The 10,581-nt window shown below is 31.3% G+C and overlaps 2 long non-coding RNA genes across 2 annotated transcripts; both read left to right on the forward strand.

The window, feature by feature from the left end:
* Positions 1 to 3,923: 3,923 nt before the first annotated feature.
* LOC131618035 (uncharacterized) lies at positions 3,924 to 4,805 on the forward strand. Its single transcript, XR_009288719.1, has 2 exons — positions 3,924 to 4,253; positions 4,377 to 4,805. It is a non-coding gene; the product is annotated as an uncharacterized LOC131618035 (long non-coding RNA).
* Positions 4,806 to 8,160: 3,355 nt separating this feature from the next.
* On the forward strand, positions 8,161 to 10,198 carry LOC131618036 (uncharacterized). The gene is made up of 2 exons (XR_009288720.1): positions 8,161 to 9,820; positions 9,916 to 10,198. It is a non-coding gene; the product is annotated as an uncharacterized LOC131618036 (long non-coding RNA).
* The last annotated feature ends 383 nt before the right edge of the window (positions 10,199 to 10,581 follow it).

Below are 10,581 nucleotides of genomic sequence, written 5' to 3' on the forward strand. Positions count from 1 at the left end.
GCGAATGAGGGTTTGTATATAGCTTTTGAAGTGGAAATTTCCAATTTCCCCTTAATTTAAACCCCATTAAGGGTAGATTTTCTAAATTAAAATTAATTAAAAGGTTTTAAAAGTGGTTAATGTGGTCCACTATGGCCTAGGAAATTGAAATCATTATGACAATTTGCATGCATGTTCTTGATGTGACGGCTTGGTGAAAGTTGTTACAATGGCGATGACGTATACAAACTAATTTGAATAGTATCGACAATTTGCTAAAAATGTCATATTCTTTCATTGTGTAAACATGATCGAAATTGACATTTTTAAGGGGGCATTTATTATCCTGAAAATTATAGTTTAGCATTTTCGACATGAAAGTATGATACAAAGGATGAGATTGATAAGTATAAGATGACCTAGTTGTAGTTTTGATGTATTGATTACTTTGGCTATGGTGGTGAGTTCGACTCACCTAGTAGGTGTTTTGAGACTTAAAATATTCATAAAATAAATATATTACATGGAGTACAACTAAGTACTATAACTATTATACAAAGAAGAACCGGTCTTATAATATGATACAAACTGATCTAATACAGAGGAAAATTCAATTACAAATAAAAAACACCAATAAACCCGTTATTCATTGTTTTTCTTTCTGACAAAAGAAACGAAGTATACATGGAATGATAGTAATTTAGTAATTGCCGCAACAAGGCTCATCATGAGGCTTGTCCTTCTTTGATGCTCCTGGGCCAAGTAGCCTTCTACTCCAAGTCATTCCATATGACCCTATATCAAATAGCATAATAACATGTATCTTCTTACAAAAGCCAAGCATTTAAAACACACATCTACATAGATTGGTGTATATGGAGTAGACAAAAATATTAGAAGAAAAATAATTTAATGGAAGTGGAAGTTTAACTTACTTGAATGAATTAAGCTCAGAAGCACCAGCTACTTTTATTGGTGTTGAAAATATACAAAGAATGAGGGTAACCCAAATAAGAAAAGATTTTGTAGAAACCATATTGGTTTAGTTTAGGTCTCAATGTATTCAAGATATCCTAATTTATAGTTCAAGCATTGTTGGGTGTTGCTTGCCTATTAAGCATTTTATTATGCTTAAACTTGCATTGTGTCTGACTTAACTATAATAACCATGTTTAACTATGTAACTTGAGTTATTTTGTCCATAAAATATAGGGACAGAAATATCTGCGTCCTTTACCTTCATGCTACCGGTAAACTAAGTCAAAGATATTGTGAAGGACACGGTCATATATATAAACAAGTTAGTTAGAAAAATAATTAACTACCTTGTTACACAAGTTATCAAAAATGTCAAAGTTAGTTAGTTTGTTAATAGTTTATCAAAGACTATGTTAATGCCCCACCATAATTTTCCATGAAAATCTCATTGATATATGAATGATCTCGAGAGATTTTCCAAAATCAATCGTGTATCCATTCTTAGACTCCAAAATTGGAAAATTGGGGGTGTTTTGGTTAGCCACTTGTTGGATTATTTGGTTGACAAGGAACGGCTTTTGTTTTAGGAATGAAGGGTGGAACGTAAATAATATTGTTTGGAATATCAAGATTTTGATATGGAGGTGGTCTTTCTTCGGCGACATTGCTTATTTCAATTGTAACTTTTACGATTTTAGCAAAGATCCGTTGTCTTTTATGTCGTAATTGAAATTGGTTTGTATTATCGTTTTTGTCGGACTCGTTCCGTTCTTGTATAACAAGGTTGGAGAACCCTTAGTTCTCCTATATATATTATTTCTTGCTTACACAAAAAAAAAACTTGAAGTAAGGTTTAAAGACAACTCTTAATTATTTTATTAAAAAGAAAGCGATTTGGGATGAATTCACTTTCCTCCCCATGTTAGCTCTAAGTTCGACGCCTCAAAAGGCGTGAGATGTTCTGGTGAAATTTAGGGAAGTATTTGAAGTGGACAAACTAGTTTCGATAAGATGGTCAACTTGTGTTCTTCGAATGAGATTTGTTGTGAAGAGTTGTCATGCTGGAGAAATGATATTTCACTAAGACTTAGAAGATTTTTGGAAACGACGCGGACAGAATTTTGACAATGACAAATTCGAAATAAGACTGATAACTATAATTTGGTCTTATTTGTTCCTTAAAGGGACGCGTAAGCTTATGGAAGACGAAGTGCATGCAGATGAGAATGTGTCATCCTCTGGAGAAAAGAGTGTTTGTTACCGTTAGTGTTGTGTTGTGAAAAACAATGTCAAGAACAAAATATAATAGGGAATTAGGGAAGAGAAGAACACAAGAATTGGTTATAACTGCTATTCTTTTACTTTCTCTAAGAAAACAAGATTACAAGTTTACATGAATAACAAATAACCTCTCGCACCCTAAATTAGGGTTTGCTGTGTTGCGATGATGAGAGACTAGTATGCTAATTATAATAAAACCTAACATACTAACTAATGAGCTTTTTCCACAAGGCCCATTACACAAGCCAACTTAATAAACAAGCTAACTTAACAAATTAGGGTTTAAACACTAAACCTAATTTAACATGCTAACAACCCTAGCATCTTTGACACAAGCATGTGAACAACCTTCGACTTCATGTTTAATCCTGTCGAACCAAGAAGCTACCCTTCGACCATACTAGAGTTCGATTTAATATATCACATGTTGAAAGAGTATAAATAGAGGTCTTAGCAATTAGATTTTGGGTGTTCAATATTGTACCGTACTCAAATCACTCAAAGTATCTAAGTGTATTGAGAAAAGAATTTCTGAGAAAACGTACGTATGAAACACTTTTTTCTATTTCTAAATCAATTTATTTGTATTAAAGTTTTTTTCTTTATTCCAATTACATTCCATTCGAAATTATCTCCTTTGTGTTTTACTTTTACAAACAACCTTTATATTATCTTTGCATTATTTTTAAGTTTAGCATTACCATGAAACAACTTAGTCTCAAGATAACCTAAAACAAAAACTATACACATTATATCATAGGATCAATCTAGTCGATCATGTAAGTAATTAAAGTATTGATTTTTGAAGACTAGTGATTGTTTACCAAAATTCAAGGTAAATAAATTGGCACACCTAGTAGGACTCTTTGTGTCTAGTTTGATTTTTGTTTCTGAAACCTTATTTTGTTTTAATTCTGCATATAACCTCCTCTCAAATTTCTCGTTGCATGAGATTGAGAAGTGGCAGGGTAGCTAGAAATAACAAACGAATACCAAAAAGGAATTATGTTAGAAGAATGGTCAATCCACCAAATAACAATGTAAAACAACCTCCATGTTCTACAGGGAAAAATACGGTCGCGACGATTGTGACCAAAGGGATTCCCTCTACAATGAGTACGACGGCCATAGCATTGAACGCTCATAGTGGACCAATATTATCCCCTGTTCGAACGCATGATCAACTAGTGATCCCAACACTAGTAGGGACTAGTAATTTTAGGCCCTATGCGTTTGGATTTACAATGCCAATAAATGTTCGCAAACAGTCTTATAATAAATAGTGGAGATTATGTGTCATTCTTTTTTTTTCTCTCCATTATCAAACTAAATAATGGAGGAGAGAAAAAAAATGACACATAATCGATTTCCACCATTTATTTTAAAATCTAATGGTTCAGATTTATTCTCATGTTCTCATATAAAAAAGACATTGTAACAAAAATATTAAAACGTTAAATATTATATTTTTAATAAGTTTAATTAATATTACTTCTCTCATCATATTTTTATTAGAAAAACCTACTATTTCATTAAAAATACTAAGGAGCCACCTTTAAAAAATTAAATTCATATAAATTAGTAATGTCTTTACTAAAATTACGAACAACTTATTGATCCCTTTTGGACTATATAAAAGAAATAAAACTTATACAAAAATAACAAACAAACTGGAAATTTATTCACCCATTCACCCCCTATGTATATCATACTTATTGAGAAATTTAGTATTGCATGTTGTAGCTTCTCAAAAGTCAAGAATATAAAAAGGGTCACATTGGGAATTAATATTGAAATATATTGATATTCAAATATATGCCAAGGGGTCACATTTAACTCACGGTAGCTTTTCAAGTTGATTGATGGTTGGCATATTATTTCATGTTCAATTTGAAGAGCTCTATATATGATATACATCACTTAAATACTTTTTGGTAGAGAAAAAATATTTGTAACAATGAAGAGGGAAACACTTGTTGGCGTGTGTTTCTTTCTCATTGTTCTCTTAGCTGCTCGTAAGTATATATTATAGTTTTTTTTGTTGCATTTTTCTTTATTGTGAAGTACTTTAACTTTTGAAATAAATTTTTCTTTATTAGTAAATAAAAAAAATTTATATCAATTTTTGTTTAATGTAGAAGAAACCGTTGCAATGTTTAAGCAATGTGCGATACCTAGCAAATTCTTCGAAGGTAAATGCAATGGTGTATACGACGATGAACGGTGTGAGGATATTTGCATGAGAGAAGAACATTCAGTAAGGGGGTCATGCAATAAATATTTGATATGCATTTGTTATCATTGTTGAACTCTTCACTAGGACTTGCCTCTTCTATTTTAAATTGTGTTATATTTAGTCTTATAAACTTCAATTTTTTCTGGGTTGTAACAATTACGGGTGTAAGGCGTCCTTACAATACACCCGTGATTGTCACTTGATTTTGTGAAACGGTTGTTTTTAGGCATTTTGCATAGTCTTTTTTTGAATGCTTTTATTTTTGCTCACCTCTTGTAAAATTGGTTCATGAAAATCTTCTTAGAATATATTTTCCTGCATTTCGAATGAATTTCGTTATGTTCCTACAAAATAAAACAAACGGAATTATTAGTTCAAAAATTCGTGGGTTGCCTCTCACGTAGCGCTTTGTTTAAAGTCGTTTACCATAACTTTCTTTAATTGAGGAACTTGAAGCATTGAACCAAATTCTAACAGTCAATGAGAAAGATACATATAACGGGCTAAAGAAAGCTCGTAAAATGTTGAATAATGTATGTTGTTTTCTAACATAACTTGATTTTTCATATTATTATTTTCTAATTCAATTTGAAATGTTATATATTCAACGAGAAATTGGTAAAATACTCAAACCACGTATGATATAGTAAATTCATCTTCTAGGACATGTTGGCTGAACGAAATGATAGTTGCAATATAAAAGTAATAACATTAATAATATCATAAATAATAACATAAACAATAACATACATATACAAACACATCATACAATAACAAAAACAACAATATTTATCAAACATACCTCAACAACAACACTTATCAACATACCTCATTAAAGACATCAACATACTTCAACAAAAAATATTTAAAGTAAATCATAAACTTATGAACAAAACAAAATCATTTAGGAATTAACAACACAAACAACAACATTTATAAACAAAATCACAAACTTACCTTAACATTAACGTCAACTTACTTTAACAAAAGAACCACATACCTCAACAATAACTTAAACACTTTCTTATCTCGACAAAAAAACTAATTTAAACCTATAATCTCATCTTAACCAGGCATGACAATGGGGCGGGTCGGAGACAGTTATTACCTCCCCCAAACCCAAACCCGAATCTTCAAACAATTCATGTTCCTCGCCCCAAACCCATAAGGGAACAGAGAATTAAAACTCAAACCCGACCCAAACAGATTCAGGTATCCCCGCCCCACCACCATCCATTTAGTGAAATCAATTTTTTAAATAGAAATACTTATTTTTTCAAAATCAAATTACATTATGAATAATAAAATAAATCAACTTCACAAAATTCCATACATGCATTTCAAATATTTTAAATAATAAATACAAATCAAACTATCAAAATGTTGGCCTCATATTTAATATTCTAAAGACTTAATTACAGTTTGGTCCCCCTATTTTCTTTGATTCACGATATTGGTCCCCCTATTTTAAATTTAAACAGTTTTGGTCCCCTTATTTTAGATTTAAACAGTTTTGGTCCCCTTTTATACTTATGCACTTAAAATTAATGATACTTTCAGTTTTTAAATGACAAATTACTTGTAAAACATGACAAATCATCGTATATAAACCTATTATTAAACTTTATAGATAAAAATATAAGTTAAAAAACAAAAAAATCTCATCAATTTTCTTTGAAAAAACATGAGAGAGAGAGAGAGAGAGAGACTAAAAGTGTTTAAATTTAAAATAGGGAGACCAAAACTGTTTGAATTTAAAATAGGAGGAGTAATTTCATGAATCAGACAAAATAGAGGGACCAAAACAGTAATTTAGTAATCGGGATAAAATAAATAATAATGTACATAATAAAATAAATGGGGCGGGTTCGGGTGGGTACTAGTGTCCTCATTACCTAACTCGTCCACATATTTAGTAATCGGGTAAAACTCAAACTCAAACTTAAACTCAGTCAAAAATGATTTTCCTTGTTAACTTTTTTAGGGGGGGGGGGGGGTGGATACCCGCGGGTACGAGTTTTTTTGTCATGCCTAATCTTAACAACAAGAAAAGAGTAAACCATATGTTAGACTGAGACAAATGTTTGATGTGGCTTTTGAACAAGAAAAACTAGAAAAATAAGACTTATAATTTGAAAAACAACATGATATTATAACTCATAAAATGTTTCACATACGTACCTTTCCTTGAAAAGATTAATGGAAAGTGAAAATAAAGATATGAGCTAACTACTTATTTTGTGACACCTTTCCTTGATTCATACTACTTTAAAAAGTTATGTTGGAGTTTTGAGAGATTTGGATAAGGCAAGAGAAGTTAGTGTTTCATATTTATAGCGCAATTTGTTTTAAAGTTAATTAAGTTAGCTTATATATGTAATATATTTCACAACGATTGTTAAAAACAATCGTGGTAATTTGTCCTGATATTTCATAATGGGTGTTAATCTAGACTCTGGTGAAAGGTGTTTAATTTTTATTTAAAAATAGAAATTAAGGAGACACACCTTTTTACTAACGAAAAAAACACAAAATATGCCGGGGTTGAATTTCGAAGCGTGTCACTCTTAGCATATCATAACGGTTGTTAATTTTAACTTTGGTGAAAAGTGTTTAATTTTTATTTTAAAAAATGAAAGGCGCCCGATGAACATATATTACCTTGGTTGGTTATGTGGTCGTATATTAATAAATAGTTACAAAATGTTCTTTTTGTAGTAGTGGCTAAAAAGGTTTATGGGTTAGGGGCTAGGGATCAGAGGCTTGTGAACCTCACTTTGTTAAGAAAGTGGAGGTGTATGGTGTTTAAGGATAAGTATTTTTTGTGTAACGGTATCTTCTCGGCCAGGTATGGTATTCAGGTGTGTGGTGCTTTAGTGGAAGGAAGTGTGAGGGGTCCTAAGATGGTTTCTGTTTGGTGGAAAGGAGTCTCTCTTTTTGGTTCTACCTCCGATCAACAGACTCACTAGTTTTCCTCTTCTTGTATTAAGGTGGTTGGGGATGGCCTAAAAATAAGGTTCTAAAATGATGTGTGGGTAGGGTTGTACCCATTATTTATCTCTTTTGAGTTGTTCTTCCTTATCTTTGAGCAAAAATCACTAGTAGCGGGGTTAATGGGGCGTGAGTGGAGAACATTTGGGTTTAAACTTTTAGGTGGATTTGTTTCCTCCTTGTTTATTGGGAGGGAAAGATCCGAGTAAAGTTATGTAATTCTATTACTAATCGGTAAAGTATGGCTGGGAAGATGCTTAGTCATGGAATTCCAATTCTATAAGTGGTTTTTCAGTTAGGTCTTATTTTGTTAGGGTTTCTACCTTGGCGGTATGGCTGAAGTTAAGTCAAACATTGTCATTTATAAGTTGGCTAGAATTTGGAAGAGTTGGGCATCTTCTAAAGATGTTATGTTCTCTTGGTAGTTGTTAAGGAATAAACTGTAAACTAGGCATGGTCAACAAATCACTTGTTTGTTCACTATGAGAGGTCGGATATTCAATCTAGTATAAGATTTTTAGGTAGGTGAGTATGGTTTTACTTTTCTTGTGCTAAATCTTAAAGATGCCTGAGGTGTTTCAATGTTGTGGTAAAGATAACAAGGAACTTTTAGGTTTGGTTTCAATCTAAAATTCAATGGTCCAAATTATTTGGAAACTACATGATAAAGTTATTTTCTGTCAGGAAAGCTTGTTGGTTAATCTTTAAATGACTTCAATTATTTTTCTTGCTTAGAAGTGGGTTCATTCTCATGCTCCGAGTTTTGAATTTTCATTACTTGATTGGGAACGAGACCCACTCTAGTACCTCGGTATTTAGGGGTGCATTAGGTGGACAATTGTCCCCTTTTGTTTGGTGTAGGTGGTTGTACTTATCTCTTTTTTTTAAAACTATTTTTGCATATTGACGGTGGTCTTGGTTTTCTCTTAAAATTTTCTCTTTTTTTTTATTAATATATATTAATATGTTTACCATTAAAAAATTATTCAGGAATAAAGATGATAGACTAGCTCACCAAAAACATCAGAGGTTAGGAAAGGCTTGATTGTGACAAATCAATTAAAGGTTAGGGAAGACTTGGCTGCGATAAGTCAATGAAAGATTAGGTCAAGAGATTTAAGATATAAGTTCCGAAAGAAAGAAAAAAATCAGAAAAGAAGAGAACAAAGATATATAAAAAATAAGCCTCGAAGGAAGGTATGAATGATGGGACAGGGATTAATCCCTCTTTTCTAGTGAATACTAGGTAAAGTGACAGAGAAGTATAATGATGTACTTAAGTAGGAATATATCATCTTATTTCAAGAATCCATAGTAAAGTAGGTTAAAATGGAGACCATAATACTATGCTTTTTTTATGCATAAAAAAAAAAATTTCAAAGTTTGTTATTAAATTAAATGATGATAATAGGCGCACTAATAATATTAGGCCTAAGAGGAGGTAATTTTTTTTATAAGCAAATATTTATTGATACGAGTAGGGGTATTCCAACCCATACAACATTTGATTTTCTGATCCCAACATCATAGTGGGGAATCTCTAACCAAATGAAGAGTTGCAAAGAACCTTAAGCCAGATCCAAACATTTTTAAATTTATTTTAGTTTCATATTACATGCACTTTACAATATTGATGTTTATTACATTACAAATATCAAGTTGTAGCTTCTCAAAAGTCACAACCAACTCACATTGCGAAGTGATACTGAATCAAAATATATACCAAGGGGTTCACAATTTCATATTCAACTCATGGTGGCTTTTTAAGTTGATTGATGGTTACAATAATGCTCCAAGTTCAACTTCAAGGACTCTCTATAAATACTGTAACATCTATCAACATTAAGGCTATGTTTGGGAGTTTGGAGGGGAAGGGAGGGGAGGGTTTTGAAAAATAGGAAGAATTGGGTGAAAAAGCTAAAAAGATTTTGGGTAGGAGGGTTTTGGAGGGTTTGAGTTTATTCATAACATCAAAAACCCCATAAAATGGGGGAACTCAAAAATTGTATTGTAGAAGGGTTTTGGAGGGTTTTGAAGGGCTTACCTAAATTTTCCAAATATCTTTTAGGTTGTTATAGTATTATGAAAATAAAACATTTATTAATTATAATGACTCTTTTATCATTCTAAACAAAATCATTTTTTTAAAATATGTCAAATAATTTCCTATATTTTTTTAAAATTTCATTTTTGGAAGCCTTCCCCTCCCCTCCCCTCCAAACTCCCAAACATAGCCTAAGATATCACATAATAACCACTTGCATATTCATTGTGTAGAGACAAAAATATTTGTAACAATGATGAAGAAAACATTTGTTGGCATGTGTTTCTTTCTCATTATTCTCTTAGCTACTCGTAAGTCTATGTTTCTTTTGCATTGTTAACAAGTGTTGTAAATTTAATAATATATAATGCTTGAAAATATAATTTATTTCCTTTGGACATTGTAGAAGAAGCAGTTGCGATATTTAAGCCATGTGCGAAACCTAGCAGATTGTTTGGTGGTAAATGCAAAGATTCATCTGACAATAAACAATGTGGAAATGTTTGTACTGGAGAAGAATATTCAGCTAGTGGTTCATGCAATAACCATATGACATGCATTTGTTATCACTGTTGAATGTCTTCACTTTGAGTTTCTATATTATAGATTAGAGTTCGATAAACACATGGCTGCACTTTTAGACTTAATATTTCAAACTAATTAAAAACTGTTGAATGGTTTTTGAGTTTTTTTGTTCATCTTATATTTTATATTTTGCTTAGTTGATAATTTTATTTAAGTTTAAATGCAGTTTTTGCTCTCTAAATTTTTCAATTGTTTGATTTTGGTTCTCCATGTTTCAATTGTTTGATTTTGGTTCTCCATGTTTCAATTGTTTGATTTTGGTCCTCTAAATTTTATAATTGTTTGATTTTTGTCCCCAATGTTCCAATTACTTGATTTTGACCTCTAAAATTTATCCTCTTTTGCTTTTGATAGTCTTCTAATGAGATGTGGACTAAATTTTTTTTTTTGCTTTTTATCTTTTTTTTTTTAATTTTCTTCTCTACGATTTTATTTTTCTTCTCTTTTTAATACTTAAACTTTTAGTGTAATATTTAAAAATTCTTAA

Source organism: Vicia villosa, linkage group LG7, assembly GCF_029867415.1.
Source record: "Vicia villosa cultivar HV-30 ecotype Madison, WI linkage group LG7, Vvil1.0, whole genome shotgun sequence".
Lineage (NCBI taxonomy): Eukaryota > Viridiplantae > Streptophyta > Magnoliopsida > Fabales > Fabaceae > Vicia > Vicia villosa.